General features: G+C 38.2%; 1 long non-coding RNA gene across 1 annotated transcript in view; it reads left to right on the top strand.

Moving 5' to 3' along the window:
* LOC129771052 (uncharacterized) overlaps positions 1 to 11,245 on the top strand; it is a 34,816-nt gene extending 23,571 nt beyond the window's left edge. Inside the window, exons 2-3 of the long non-coding RNA XR_008742267.1 lie at positions 10,608 to 10,759; positions 10,814 to 11,245. This is a non-coding gene — a long non-coding RNA (uncharacterized LOC129771052). The remainder of the gene's footprint in view (positions 1 to 10,607; positions 10,760 to 10,813) is intronic.
* Positions 11,246 to 12,702: the final 1,457 nt, after the last annotated feature.

The raw sequence follows: 12,702 nt of genomic DNA, 5'->3' as shown, positions 1-12,702 counted from the left end.
TACTGAAGCTTATGTCTATTTATTGATGAGAAAATGATGTCAAGTTTTCTGACCCAACTAACCGCAAAGTTTTTGAATTGATAAGTATTTTGTATGAACCAATTAAAGACAAATATTTAAATAAATTTGGCTGTAGGGGTCGATGGTATCTCTTCATTCTGGAAAAGATGGTCCCTGGTTCGAAAAAGTTTAAGAACCCCTGCTCTTGGTTGTATGCAGTCAACACATACAATGAGCCTAGAAATTCTAGCTGGCATACTTTCTCTTTCTGTACGCTTTTTCGAGTTATCATTCAGTTTTTTGATACGAAACACTCAACTCTATAGTGAAAGCAATCTTTGAAAGAATGTTAACTTTAGCTAACTAATTTTGTTCAATTCTTCCATTAGTTTTGCCCGCTCAATTAAAGTTTATGTGAGTTGTATTCCAGGTGACTTCCGCCAAATAGTTATGCCTGCAATATTCTTGTCAAGTTACAAACATATTGACTCAACCAAAATGTTTTTTTACTGATGAATCTAGCCTTAATTTTTCCTTAGGCTTTGGGGTATTTAATATTTACCTCTCCACATTTCGTAAGCCTAGTTTACCCTGTTCGGTTTTTGTTGCGGAATTGGCTTCAATATACACTACTTACAGCATATTCAGACCTTGTCACCCGAACATTTTTTATTTTTTATCTGATTCTCCCAACTCTTTAGAGGCACTGAGGTCTAGATATTCTTCATATTTCTTGTCTGGAATCCAACAGATTTTGAGTGTTTTAATGAATAGATCATTTAAAATCACTTTTGTATGGATTCCCTCTCATTGTTCGATACCAGGGAATGGTAAAGCCGATTTTTTTGCTATGGAAGAACTCTTATTTCATAGGCCTATTACTTTTGATGAATATCTCCATTGTCCTCGTTAACGTCTACATGAATCTTGGCAGACAAGTGGGAATGGTAGTGATTAAGGTCGGTGGCTATATTTTATCATTCCTAGAGTTTCTCTCAAATCATGGTTCAAAGGATATAATTGTTCTCGTGATTTCATACGGGTAGTGTGCAAACTCATGTTTAATCATTATCCCTCGAATGTACAACTATTTCGAATTAATATTAGTGATAGTAACCTATGTATTTGTGGTATATGTTACCACAATATTATCACATTGTGTGTTTTTGCTCTGAATTTCAACATGACAGGTTATCTTTAATAGAAAATTCTCGCAAAAGGGGAATGCCACTCAATTTTCCGACATTTATTTTTAATTATTGTTTACATCTCCAACATTTTTGTTTTTTGTAATGATTAATTTTATTATTCAGCCATTCCATGTCAAACCGATATAGTGGTTCTCAGTTGTTCCTGGAAAGTGGTAAATTTATTCTTTATAGCAAAATATTAAACCCGTATTTTTTATTTTTTCATTAGGGTGCTCATTTCCATGTTAGGGTGGTCCGAAAAATCTTGACAAATATTTTTTTTCAAAAATTCATAACTTTTGAACTACTGAACCGATTCTGACGATCGACATATCAAATTAAAGACAGTTAGCTGGTCTTCTCTGGAGAAATAATATAGCTCCGGAAAATTCGAATTTTGTTTGCGTTATTATTGATTGTATTTGTTTTTATGGTTTTCATGGTCTCGGGACCAAGGGCACTATTTTTTTCAAAAAAATAATTTTTCGGACCGAAACGAAACAAAAACGAAAAAAAAACACCTCTCTGATTTCGAGATTATTATGTAAAAAACCACCCGAACCACCCTAAAATGGAGATAGGCACCCTAACAAAAAAAAAATGAAGAAATACGGATCTAATATTTTGCGATGAGGAATGAAACTGTCACTTTTTACGAAAATCTGAGAAACTATATTGGTTTGACGCTGGTAAAAAATCTATGGTTTTCATTTTTATTCAACTATTTCCCTCAGAACTCAAAAATACTCAGATGCACGCGATCCTCAATTCCTTAGTTCCTAGGAGGTAGTTTTCTCTATCAAAAAATCCGAAAAAAAGGCATAAATGATATTTCATCATGAATTGTTAAATAATCATTTATATTGTACCATTCTTTGAAAAGATGAAAGGGTTTGTATGCCTTTCTGAGATGGAACATTTGCATAGTTCTACTCACAGAGGCTTTTGACTACTCAAAAAAAGGCCCATTGATCCTTAACGTTGCCGAGCCAGTTGGTGAATTACGTCGTTACAATAATGATTTAGTCCCTCATAAAGGATGCAAAATCAAAAAAAAGTTAAATTTTTATGAAATAGTTTTAACGTTGATAACTATTTTTGCTGCCAACGGATGAACGGACAACGATTTGAATACCAATCGAATTGGAAATTCTCTGAGAATTGTTTGATATGTTATGCTTTACAATTCCCTAATTCATAAATGGTTTGAATTAACAAAAATTGGAAGCTACCCATTTTTTCACAAATTTGTTCTGTATATTTCTGTGGTACGTGCCCTGTTACCTGTTACCTGTGGTTTCTATACCGAGGAGCGAGGTATAATGAGGTATAGTTTTTACATATGGGAAGGGCGGTAAGCACGGACAACTTAAGTAAAAGTGGATTTTTTCGTGAATTTAAAAAAAGATATATAGATGGTTGTACCGCGAATCGATAACCTAAGTCTTTTTCTGAAATAAAAATTGTTTTCGAGGCAGAAATTTTGCAAATTCAATGTCCGGCATCTTTGAAGAAGTAAGAAAGGGTCGTTAAGACGGACACATGAAGGGGAAAATGGACACTAATTGAACAGTTATATTTTGAAATTCAAGTTGATATACTTGAAGGTCCTAAAATGGGCCTTACAATTGTTCAACAAGAGAGCTCGACTAGAATCACCTAGAAGAGCCTACTATTTCTTCATGTCTAAAATAGCTTCCGACACCCGGAATGACAGATTCGGATTACGTTACGGATTACCTGCCTAGCCAGAGTTTTTACCCATCTGATTTGGTTTGTTGCTTCAATCCGTTTTATCCGCCAGTTCGAAAGCCAATTTTATGACTTCCATCACGGACTTCCTATACAGGGTGGCACATGCGTCACGCAACGCTCTCTGAAGGAAAACAAATAACGATCGCGCAGCAACTATCGAGCGTGTTGGTTCCAAAGCGGTTCAGTTCTCGACTTTGTATCGTTTTTATTCGAGAATAAAGATTTTGTATCGTGAGACATTTTTTTTATACGAAATTTTTTTTTGTGCAAATCGGTTGCGTGACTTATGCGCTACCCTGTAGAATATCCTTTCTGGTTCGAGGAAATGTCGCACTAGCTCATGTTCCTGCTGCTGACTGAAAACTGTAGAAAGAGGTCAAAGCTGTGGTGAAAAACTGGATTGTTTGAGGTGCCTTATGGGTGTTGATCTTGGAATATTGGAATTCAACACAGCTGTGTTCATGGGGGACTCTTGCCTAACAGTTTTTACAGCCTCTTCCATCCGCTGGTTCGTCCATGACTTCCGGTTGCTCTTGAAAACTTAGTTAGTGGGCATCTGTTAACAGAAAGAAGGAGGAGATAATTAATTTTTTTTCAAATCAAAATGTTCGTCTATCCCTTCGGTGGAGTGTTCGTCTTACCCGACTTGATTAGTATTATATTATATTTATTTATATTATATTTGTGGGGTAAAAATGAGTAAACTTACCGCTGATTCGTTACAATGAAAGGCAATAGATGGTAAAACACTCACGTAACGAAAAATACAAAAAAAATAAAAATGTTAACAATAAGAACCTTATTTTCGAACTGTGCTTTGCAGATCACTTTTATGTTTTTATTTACAATTTTGACAAAAGACTAGGTATACACAGTAAGGGTCAAAAGTATTGATACATATGCATTAGGGTGGCAATGGATGTATGGAAAAAATTTCATCATCGAATTTCAAAAACATTTTGTTTATTGGTCCAAAAAATTATCTGTGCAAAGTTTCAGCTCAATCGAACATGGTTTAGGGGTACTTCAAAGCGCTCAAAAATTTGACCGAAAGTCGACCTTTTGGGACTTATGCTGAGAGGCAATGAAAGTATGGGGAAGAAATAATGATCGAATTTAAAGTACCAACCATGAACACTTTGTTTATTGGCCAAAAAAATTATCTGTGCAAAATTTCAGCTCAATCGAACATGATCTAGGGGTGCCTCAAGGCACTCAAAGTTTTGATTTTTTGGACATTCAGCCCCAAAAATTTTTTTTCGAGATAACATCAGATCTCGGCGTTTCATGCATTTTAAAGTTGTTTGGCAACGGAAAAAAAAATCTATTTCCCAAATTTCCTTTACTCTCCCTTGGAAGGTTTTCGAGGATCAAAAAATCAAAACTTTGAGCGCTTTGAGGCACCCCTAAATTATGTCCATTTGAGCTGAAACATTGCACAGGTCATTTTTTCGGGCCAAAAAAACAAAATGTACATAGTCGGTTTTTGAAATTTGAAATGACAATTTTCGCTACCACCCTAGTGTACATATTCAACAAACGCATATATCATAACACAGAATGCGGCACGAGCAATCGGCACAGCAGCAATATTTCCTAATAAACTATCAACTTTAAAACATGTATAGTGTCGGCTGATCGCTGTCTTAAGTTACATTTAAAATGAAAACCACTGAGCGGACAATTTATGCCCTTTCTCTCTCGTGACATCGAAGGACGAATTCATACCATGTAAGGTAACGCTCGAGTTGGATGGAAAATGCTGCATGTTGCGTTGTGGGAGAATGTGAGTGCGTGTAAAATCTGAAAGTCTGAAAGTTTTACTAATTTCACAAAATGTGTGTTAGGTGAAAAATTTATATTATTATATCCCTAGTAGGGGGCCTCCGTAGCCACATTGGTTGCGCGTTCGCTTAGTAAGCGATCGATCGTGAGTTCGAAACTCAGGGCCCTCATTGACCATCTTTGTGTTGTTACAGAATAACTACGTCCACGCAACAATCATCAGCGATGGAGATCGATCCACGGTCGAAATATGATCGATTCATCCATACAACTGCTCTGCTCTGCAAGACACATCGGGCTGCTGTTCTATAAATAACTCAACAATGATCAACCAACTGTCTCCGCTGTCCGGTCTAACTGGATAATGGAAGAACAGATAGAAAACTCTTACGCCTAAATGGCTGCTACTGTGTAAATGTGTGTACCATATGGAATGGTATAGAAGGGAATACTCTAACGCAGAAAAATGGCAACTGTGTAATGTGCTAATTATAGATATGATAAATATGTGACATGTACACGATTAAAATTCGGCTCTGTTACAGCTAAAATGCCAATGAGCCTGAAATAAATAAATGGGACAAAAAAAAATCCCTAGTAATTTTTTATATTTGAACCCAAAATCCATTCATTATTTGAAGTGATATTATTGTTCAAAATCTGCACAATTTTTCCACCAGAAACATCGAAATGTGACCGTATATTGAGAAGTTAGACATCACAACACCACAAGAAAGAAGCCTCTCCAATTGGAGCTCAAGCTCCACTTGGGTGTTCCGTTCAAAATTTGAAAACGATTTCCTCTCGGCTGGATTCTTGAATTTTATTATAACCTTTTGCTCGGTCCTCACACAGATGTGTCTCTTTCTGTATGAAAACTCTGCGAATGCTCGTCCGTCCCTACCCCCAGCCGGAGGAGGGAGAGCCCAATTTGTCTTCCAGACGAACGCAAATGCTGAGGTCCTAATTGAAAGTTCGGCACGTAATCACGGAACCGTGTACCGGAGGGCAACCAAAGTTTACCTACCGACTCCTCGGGGTCCGTTCGGGGAGGGGTGTCGCAGCTGCTGCAAACATCCCGAGCATCGCGAAGGGTCCCGGGGAGGACCCGAGTCATAATTAAAAGTCCGCAGAAATTTGACGTGCAATTTCTCGGAAATAAAAGGTAGGTAGAAAGGTAGAAAAAATACCGCCAGGAATAGTTCGGACACGGACAGCGATCCGCCGATTCGAAGCGAGCGAATCATTGATGAATTTTTAATTATTTAATGCATGAATTTTTAATTAAAATTTATCGCACGGTCCACTGTGTTTGTTTCTGGCGAATCCTTTGAGGACCGAGCGATTTTGCCGCAAGGGAGCTGAACGGCTGTAGTGATTTTTTTTGTCCGTTCGGTTGCGGTCAGGCGGTGGGAATGTGTCCCTCCGCCGAGTCGCAGATGATATCGGCATACAGCGAGCGTAAGATTGTAGCCATTTGATGAAAAATGATTCCCTGAAGAAGGTGTGTCACATCCGTGCATGACTTGGGAGAGTAATCAACGCACGTGATTCGCGTGGAAATATATATACCTCAATCGAAGCCGGCATCGCAGAGGAAGCTGAAGCATTGATTTTTCAGGGCCAAAAAGAACCAAAAGTGAATCTTAGAATTTTCCTGCCATTTAGTGACCAGTGAACGCGAGTCGGCAAAAGATCACATGGTTCCTAATCTCACCGACAACAGGTGGATTCGTGCGCTAAGTGCCGCGCAAATTAGTCGTTATGAGTGAGCTCCAATCCGCTGCCGTTGCCGCCGCCGTTTTGCTTTGTTGCGGTCCAACGACGCCGACTTTATGAAGTCATGATGAGAATCATTCTCTCACCTTTTCCATACAAACACCTCCCAAGCCACAAGCCACAGCTTCCCTTGGTGAGGGATGAGTAATAAAGCCATTTGCATAAATACTGTACAGCGCGAAAGCCGACGGGGTTTGAGGCAGTGATTTGATTACACGACTATTTATGACGGCTACCCTGGCGCGGATAATTGCACCTAGAGGCTAGCAGCAGACGGCGCTTTCCGAACCGTGAAGTATGAATCATTGAAACTTATTTAATGAATTTTTCGCTGTCCAGTAGTTCACCCATTGACTGAATCATACGTGGAGTTGAGTAAGTCATTCATTTCACACCATCTATCCATCCGGGATGCTTATCTCTGGAGACGACACAACCCACAGAGTTCTTATCTACCAAACCACGACCGACACTAATCGAAGGAGAACCCTCAAAAGGTCGTCCATTACCTTCAACCTTCTCGCTGTGCAACATTGTGTTTTGTAGGCAAATTTCCTTTCCACACTCCCAGCAGGATGTCCTCCATTGCCATCGTCTCTTTCGCTACAGGCTCTAGGAGTCACGTTGTTGCTGTTGCGTTTAGCCAGAAATGATATTTTTACGATATGGTTTTATCGTGTATTCCTTTGCACTCACCTATCCTCTACACTTACAAATGTATTTTCCCTTTCCCTCTCTCTCTATCATGGTATCGGATCGAGATTTACAACCACGGGCCTAATGGGTCTCCTCGGACATACACACAATTTGCCAGACCTTGGAGTTAATGTTCACACGTTAAAACGTAAATCTCACAGCGGATGGTTCGGTTCGGTTTGGAGAAAACAACACAAATCGCACCACGTTGGCCCGGTCCTGAATGTGGCTAACGTTCAAATATTTTGGCTGACAAGAGCCAAAACATTCCAGGGCCACCGTCGCCAGTCGGACATCCTACCTAGTGGAAAAAGTGGTTCCTCGAGCATCCGCAGAGGCAGTATGTCCCGTCGGGAAAACAAAGCACCTTGATTGCAACCTGCCAACATTTCAATTTTGGGCCTTCTCATGACGGGACTAAGCAAATATATAGAATATTGGAAAAGTTTGGAAAACGATAAATCTAAATTCGTTGAGACACGCCGTTTTAAGGGTTAAAGAGCATGCAAAATAACCACCATAACCACCTTCCCCTCCCTATGAGTAGATTAGATATTTGTTTGCGAGAGGCCGTTGTGATGAAAAGAAACTAAATTAATGCTTTTAGTGGTGCCAAGTCAGCTGTATAAAGATGAAGATTTGACTTTATATTCTGAACGAATTTCGGCACCTTACGAAACTATACTGCCGTTCTACGCATAGTTGTCCCATGTTCCAAAATGAACCAGCCTTCAGCTGAAAATCTCTTTAATAAAGAAAGAAAAAAAGAATAAAAAAAATAAATAACAAGGTGTGCACGAGTTCTGTTAAACTTTTTGTATTATTAGTTCGTTCTTCCAAACAGAAATGAGTGAATTAGCCCTGCTGAAAGCGTGACATAAAATTCTTGTGATTGAATCGATTTATTTGATAAGGATCTACACAAAATATGTATTTGGGATAGTTACAAATAGAATATCAACATGGGACAATTAAGCTCGATGTTTTTTTTTAAAAGCTGGGAACGAACTATAACTGTTTTGTATTTTTCTGGAAGATTAGGCATCAAAGCATTGTTTTATGAAGAAAAGTGTAAATTGTCAAAAAGTAACATGGGACATCTATGCATAGAACGGCAGTATAGTTGTTTGACAAAAATAGTGCGAAAAAGACACATACTTTCGCAGTTTTTCGTATACCTTCGTGTATACATAAGTTGTTATTCTAACAGTTACCAGAAATTAACATAGAAACTTAAAAACTTGACAAAATAAGGTTACAGAAAACTAATTTTCATGAATACAAATCGGATTACTCGTGATCAGTGTCGCCACATTTTAATCTGGAACAGAAGAGTTAAAAATCTTTCTCATCTGTACTATTTTTCCAAAAAACTGTACCATCGAAAATGTTCGTTGTAGAAAAATTATATCTTATCAGAATGAAAAAAAAGTCACAGGAGGGTTGTGTCTGAGACACGACCGCATAGAAGTAGGATTCCGTTAGACTATCTCTTTATTTTGGATATGTTTGAAGAAATCAACTCTTCGATAATGATTTGGTGGTCTCGAAAAGGGCCGTTTTGTTTGGTTGTTGGGTATTGTTTGTTCACTCCACCAGTGTTTACAACCGAGTAATGATGACATAAGGATGATAATTAGTCGTTATATGGGGTGTATCAGATAGAAGGTGCCGAAGTGGAATGAGATATGATGAAAACCGCCCTCTGTGACTCTAGACGAGATGCCTCCTGTGTTATGTATGGATGAAATAAAGAAAAAAAACTCACCAATGTAATATAAGATAATTATCAATACCGAACACAATTATCAATTTTTCTCATCAGTAAAAACATGTTACATCAATATAGAGAAAACATATTTGAAATGGGAAACGTAATTTTCTTTTAAAATTTTTACTTTCTAAGTGTTTATTCAACCCAATGCGAATTTAAATTGGACTAACAACACCTAATACTATATGTAAAGCATATGGGAAGTCAGTTTTTCGGATATTTCTTTACTTTTCCAACTTTTCTCGCCGTATGAACTTTCCTTGGGTGAAAATGAACACAACTTAACAGCTTAAACAACTTAAACCAAACGACAAGTTCTCGAGCGGGAACACACCCTAGTTTCTATTTATGAAGTAAATCGTTTCATATATCAAGTCATTTTTAACACAAATGCTACCATATACAATTTTACACTTACACTTGTGCTAAATTTTTCACAATACACTATCGGTCATTGATATGAAATTTCACGATGCAACTAACATTAAAGTTTCAAATTTTTTTATTTGCTAGAATAAATCGTGTCACTCAACTCACTTGCAATATACAAAATTCCCCCAACGTGCATATATTTGCAATGCCGATTTCTCTCGGGCACCTCTGTCTCTGTTAGGGAACACATTTCGGTGGGAACAAAATCTCCCCCTACTTTTATGTATTAGCAATGCCGATTTCCCTCAGGCAGCTTGGTTTTGATGTCTCTGTTAGTGAACCGCCGCATGTGTCGTCAATTTCGACCAATCAGATGTGGGTACTTCCGTTAGCATATGAGTTGAGATTTTTCAATTGTTCGATAGTTAGTTTCATGACATATATTATTTTATTGAATATAAAAAAATTGTTATGGAGTGCCGAAATCGATTGACGCAAAAATTGTATCAATCCATCATGAATAGGCTGAGCAATACGCGTTTGAAATTGGACAATTTTTAAGATGTGCTCGATTTTTGATTTTTAATTTGTACCCCAATATGTTCCCGAAAGACGTAACCCTACGTCAAAAAAGTACTCATTTATTTACCACAAACACTACATTTACATTTGCATGTCATTCGTGTGTTTGATGATGCTTATACATAACCACTATTCTTAAGAGGGGACCTCTGTTTAGAAGGTCGAAAAAATAATGAATTTTCGTGGATTTTTTTTCGGATATTACGAATAAAGTGAAGTGTTCGTGTATTTTGGTTATTGTTTAAGGTATATTTGAAGGTGTATTTTCCATTTTTTGAGTGCACGAATAATGATTATGACGCTGTTGACACCCAGATTCATACATTTTCGAGCGGTTATGGACACCATGTCGACCGTGCGACGAAAAGTGCTACAAAACTGCTGGAATCTGACCTCGTCTTGCCCCCCGCAGCCATCAATGTCTATAGTTTCAGCTATAATTCTACAAGATAACTTGAACAGAGCGAAATGGCATCACGGCACCTTTGCTTTTTCTCTTTCTCGCTAAACTGTCATTCAAGATACGAAAGCGAGTGCTACATGTAAAAACAAAACATTGAAACAGTGTTTGAGTGGTAACAACAGCACAAAGTAATTTTCCGAATCAAATGACTTGCTACCACAGAAAGCTTACATTTTCATTATTCTCAAAAGTAAACTTCATATTATTTCAGCTGTTGCGGCACAAATTTCATGCACCAAATCCATCCTGGAGGACATGCAGCTGAAACACCAGCGATTGAATAATTAATTAGCGGGGATGTCCATAAGATGAAACGATTAGTAACGATATATTACGGCTAAGCTGAGGAGGATGAACAGAATGGTATTACTGGCGAAGACGATAGAATATTATCCTTTAAAATTTATTATATTTCAGCTGTTGCTACTGCTCTTTCTCCCGCATTATAACGTATGGAAATCTCGGCTAGAGTATGTGATAAAAACATCAACCATCATCCCTCTTCCATCGCTAAGCAATTCATCGCTGTACTCATTCAATTGTCATGCCGATCGTCGAAGCTGCGAAAGTTTCAGCACGGATAGTGTGGTACTTGTTAGATCCATATCTTCCGTATCCAACATCGGTGAATGTATTGCTGAAAAAGCCAAACCAACAAGCTCATCTCACCACAATCGTCAGCAGATGGTTCTACCCCCGAAGATAGCTGCTGCTGTTGTCGTTTAAAGCACGAATGCAACGAAGATATCTGGGTAGAGTGCGAAGACATTTAATTTCACCGGTGCACAGGAGGGTAGCAACATTTTGAACTACATATTGGAGATAAGAAAAGTGGTACATAAGAGTGCGAGGAGCGCAATTTTCACATATTCTATCAGCCAATCGCTGCAGAAGCTGTATCTCAAGCGGATATTACGACGAATATTTTTGGTACTTGTTGAGATATCTTTGGTGACGAAGCAAACGTTACGAATGTCATAGAATGTAAAGATATAGAATATTTTGTATTTATCTATTCTTTGTTAATGAGTAGAATAAAATGATTGTAAAAAACGCTTTTTTTGCACTTTTCATTTCAATTTCCTTGAACACCAACAAAGCTATAATAAGATTCAAGCAGTGCTGCGATCGGTCGACGTGGTGTCGGATTGGCACATCGTTGGCTCGTAATTGGTTGTCGAATACGAAGGGTAGGTCGACAAAATCATTGCAAAATGGCACGATATCGGCATCGTCGTCGACACCATTTGTTGGGACCAATCTGACACAACAATGTAGAGTGGGCAGCTGGTTGCGTAGATGCTGTCTGAAAATCGGTACCTTGCTGGTGGTATCGGTTCTGAAGCAACGGGGTGTCGTAGAACAAATTCCAATGAATATTTCGAAACTTCAGAACAAAACCTAAAGCGTTACATAGCGTTTTTTTAAATTCGAAAAATTGCCAAAACGGCGGCCATTTTTGTTAAAAATTAAATATGTTTCATGAAAAATTGAAAAAATGAGATATCAAAAAACGGCTATGTAACGTCTTAGGTTATCCATTTTTACATGCTGATAAAAATCTTCAGCCAAATCGATCCTGAGATATCGATACTACCAGTTGAAAAAACACGGTTTCGAGAAAAGCGCGTTTCAAAATTCGTATAGCAATGCTATATCCCTTGAGGTGACTTCATACTTTTGGCCAGGGCCCGAAATCTTCGAAGGTGAAAAATGAGGACCGACTCTACTCTCAGTAGCTTCGCTTCGACTAGAACTGCTTCGGCAGTCGCCGGAAACAAAAAGTGACTTGACTAGAAAATGAAAAGAACTAGCGTTGGCTAGCGAGGATGACTGGTGAACTAGTCCAGTCAGTGGTTATTTTAACTGACTCGACTAATGAATACAAATCTACCTCTTCATTCAACTGACTTCAATTCACACTTCCATTTCCCCCTGACACTAATTCATACCCGCGTACGCAATATTATTTTACGTCCATATAAAGAGGAACGAAAACATGATTTCTGCTTTGGAGGCGAATGAACTGCAAAGTTTAAAGCCTCTTAAAAACAAAGAAACGTGAATGATTTCTGATGCAAAAAAGAAGTTACCCCGTCAATGGACGGTTTGTTGTTTACCCATCGTGAACTCAAACCAACGAACTCAGACATTTATCAACTATGCTATAAAGGTCCTCGTGTTAGTATTAGTTAGTATTAGGCGTGCAAAATAGCGCGCACACACTGCACGCTATTTTATACGTGTGAGTAATTTTCGTGTACGATACACAACAATCTAGCTCACTTGTAGCGTATGTCAAACCA

Source organism: Toxorhynchites rutilus, chromosome 2 (genome assembly GCF_029784135.1).
Source record: "Toxorhynchites rutilus septentrionalis strain SRP chromosome 2, ASM2978413v1, whole genome shotgun sequence".
NCBI lineage: Eukaryota > Metazoa > Arthropoda > Insecta > Diptera > Culicidae > Toxorhynchites > Toxorhynchites rutilus.
Note: the sequence above shows the minus strand (reverse complement) of the source record. Positions and strands in the feature narration are given on the sequence as shown.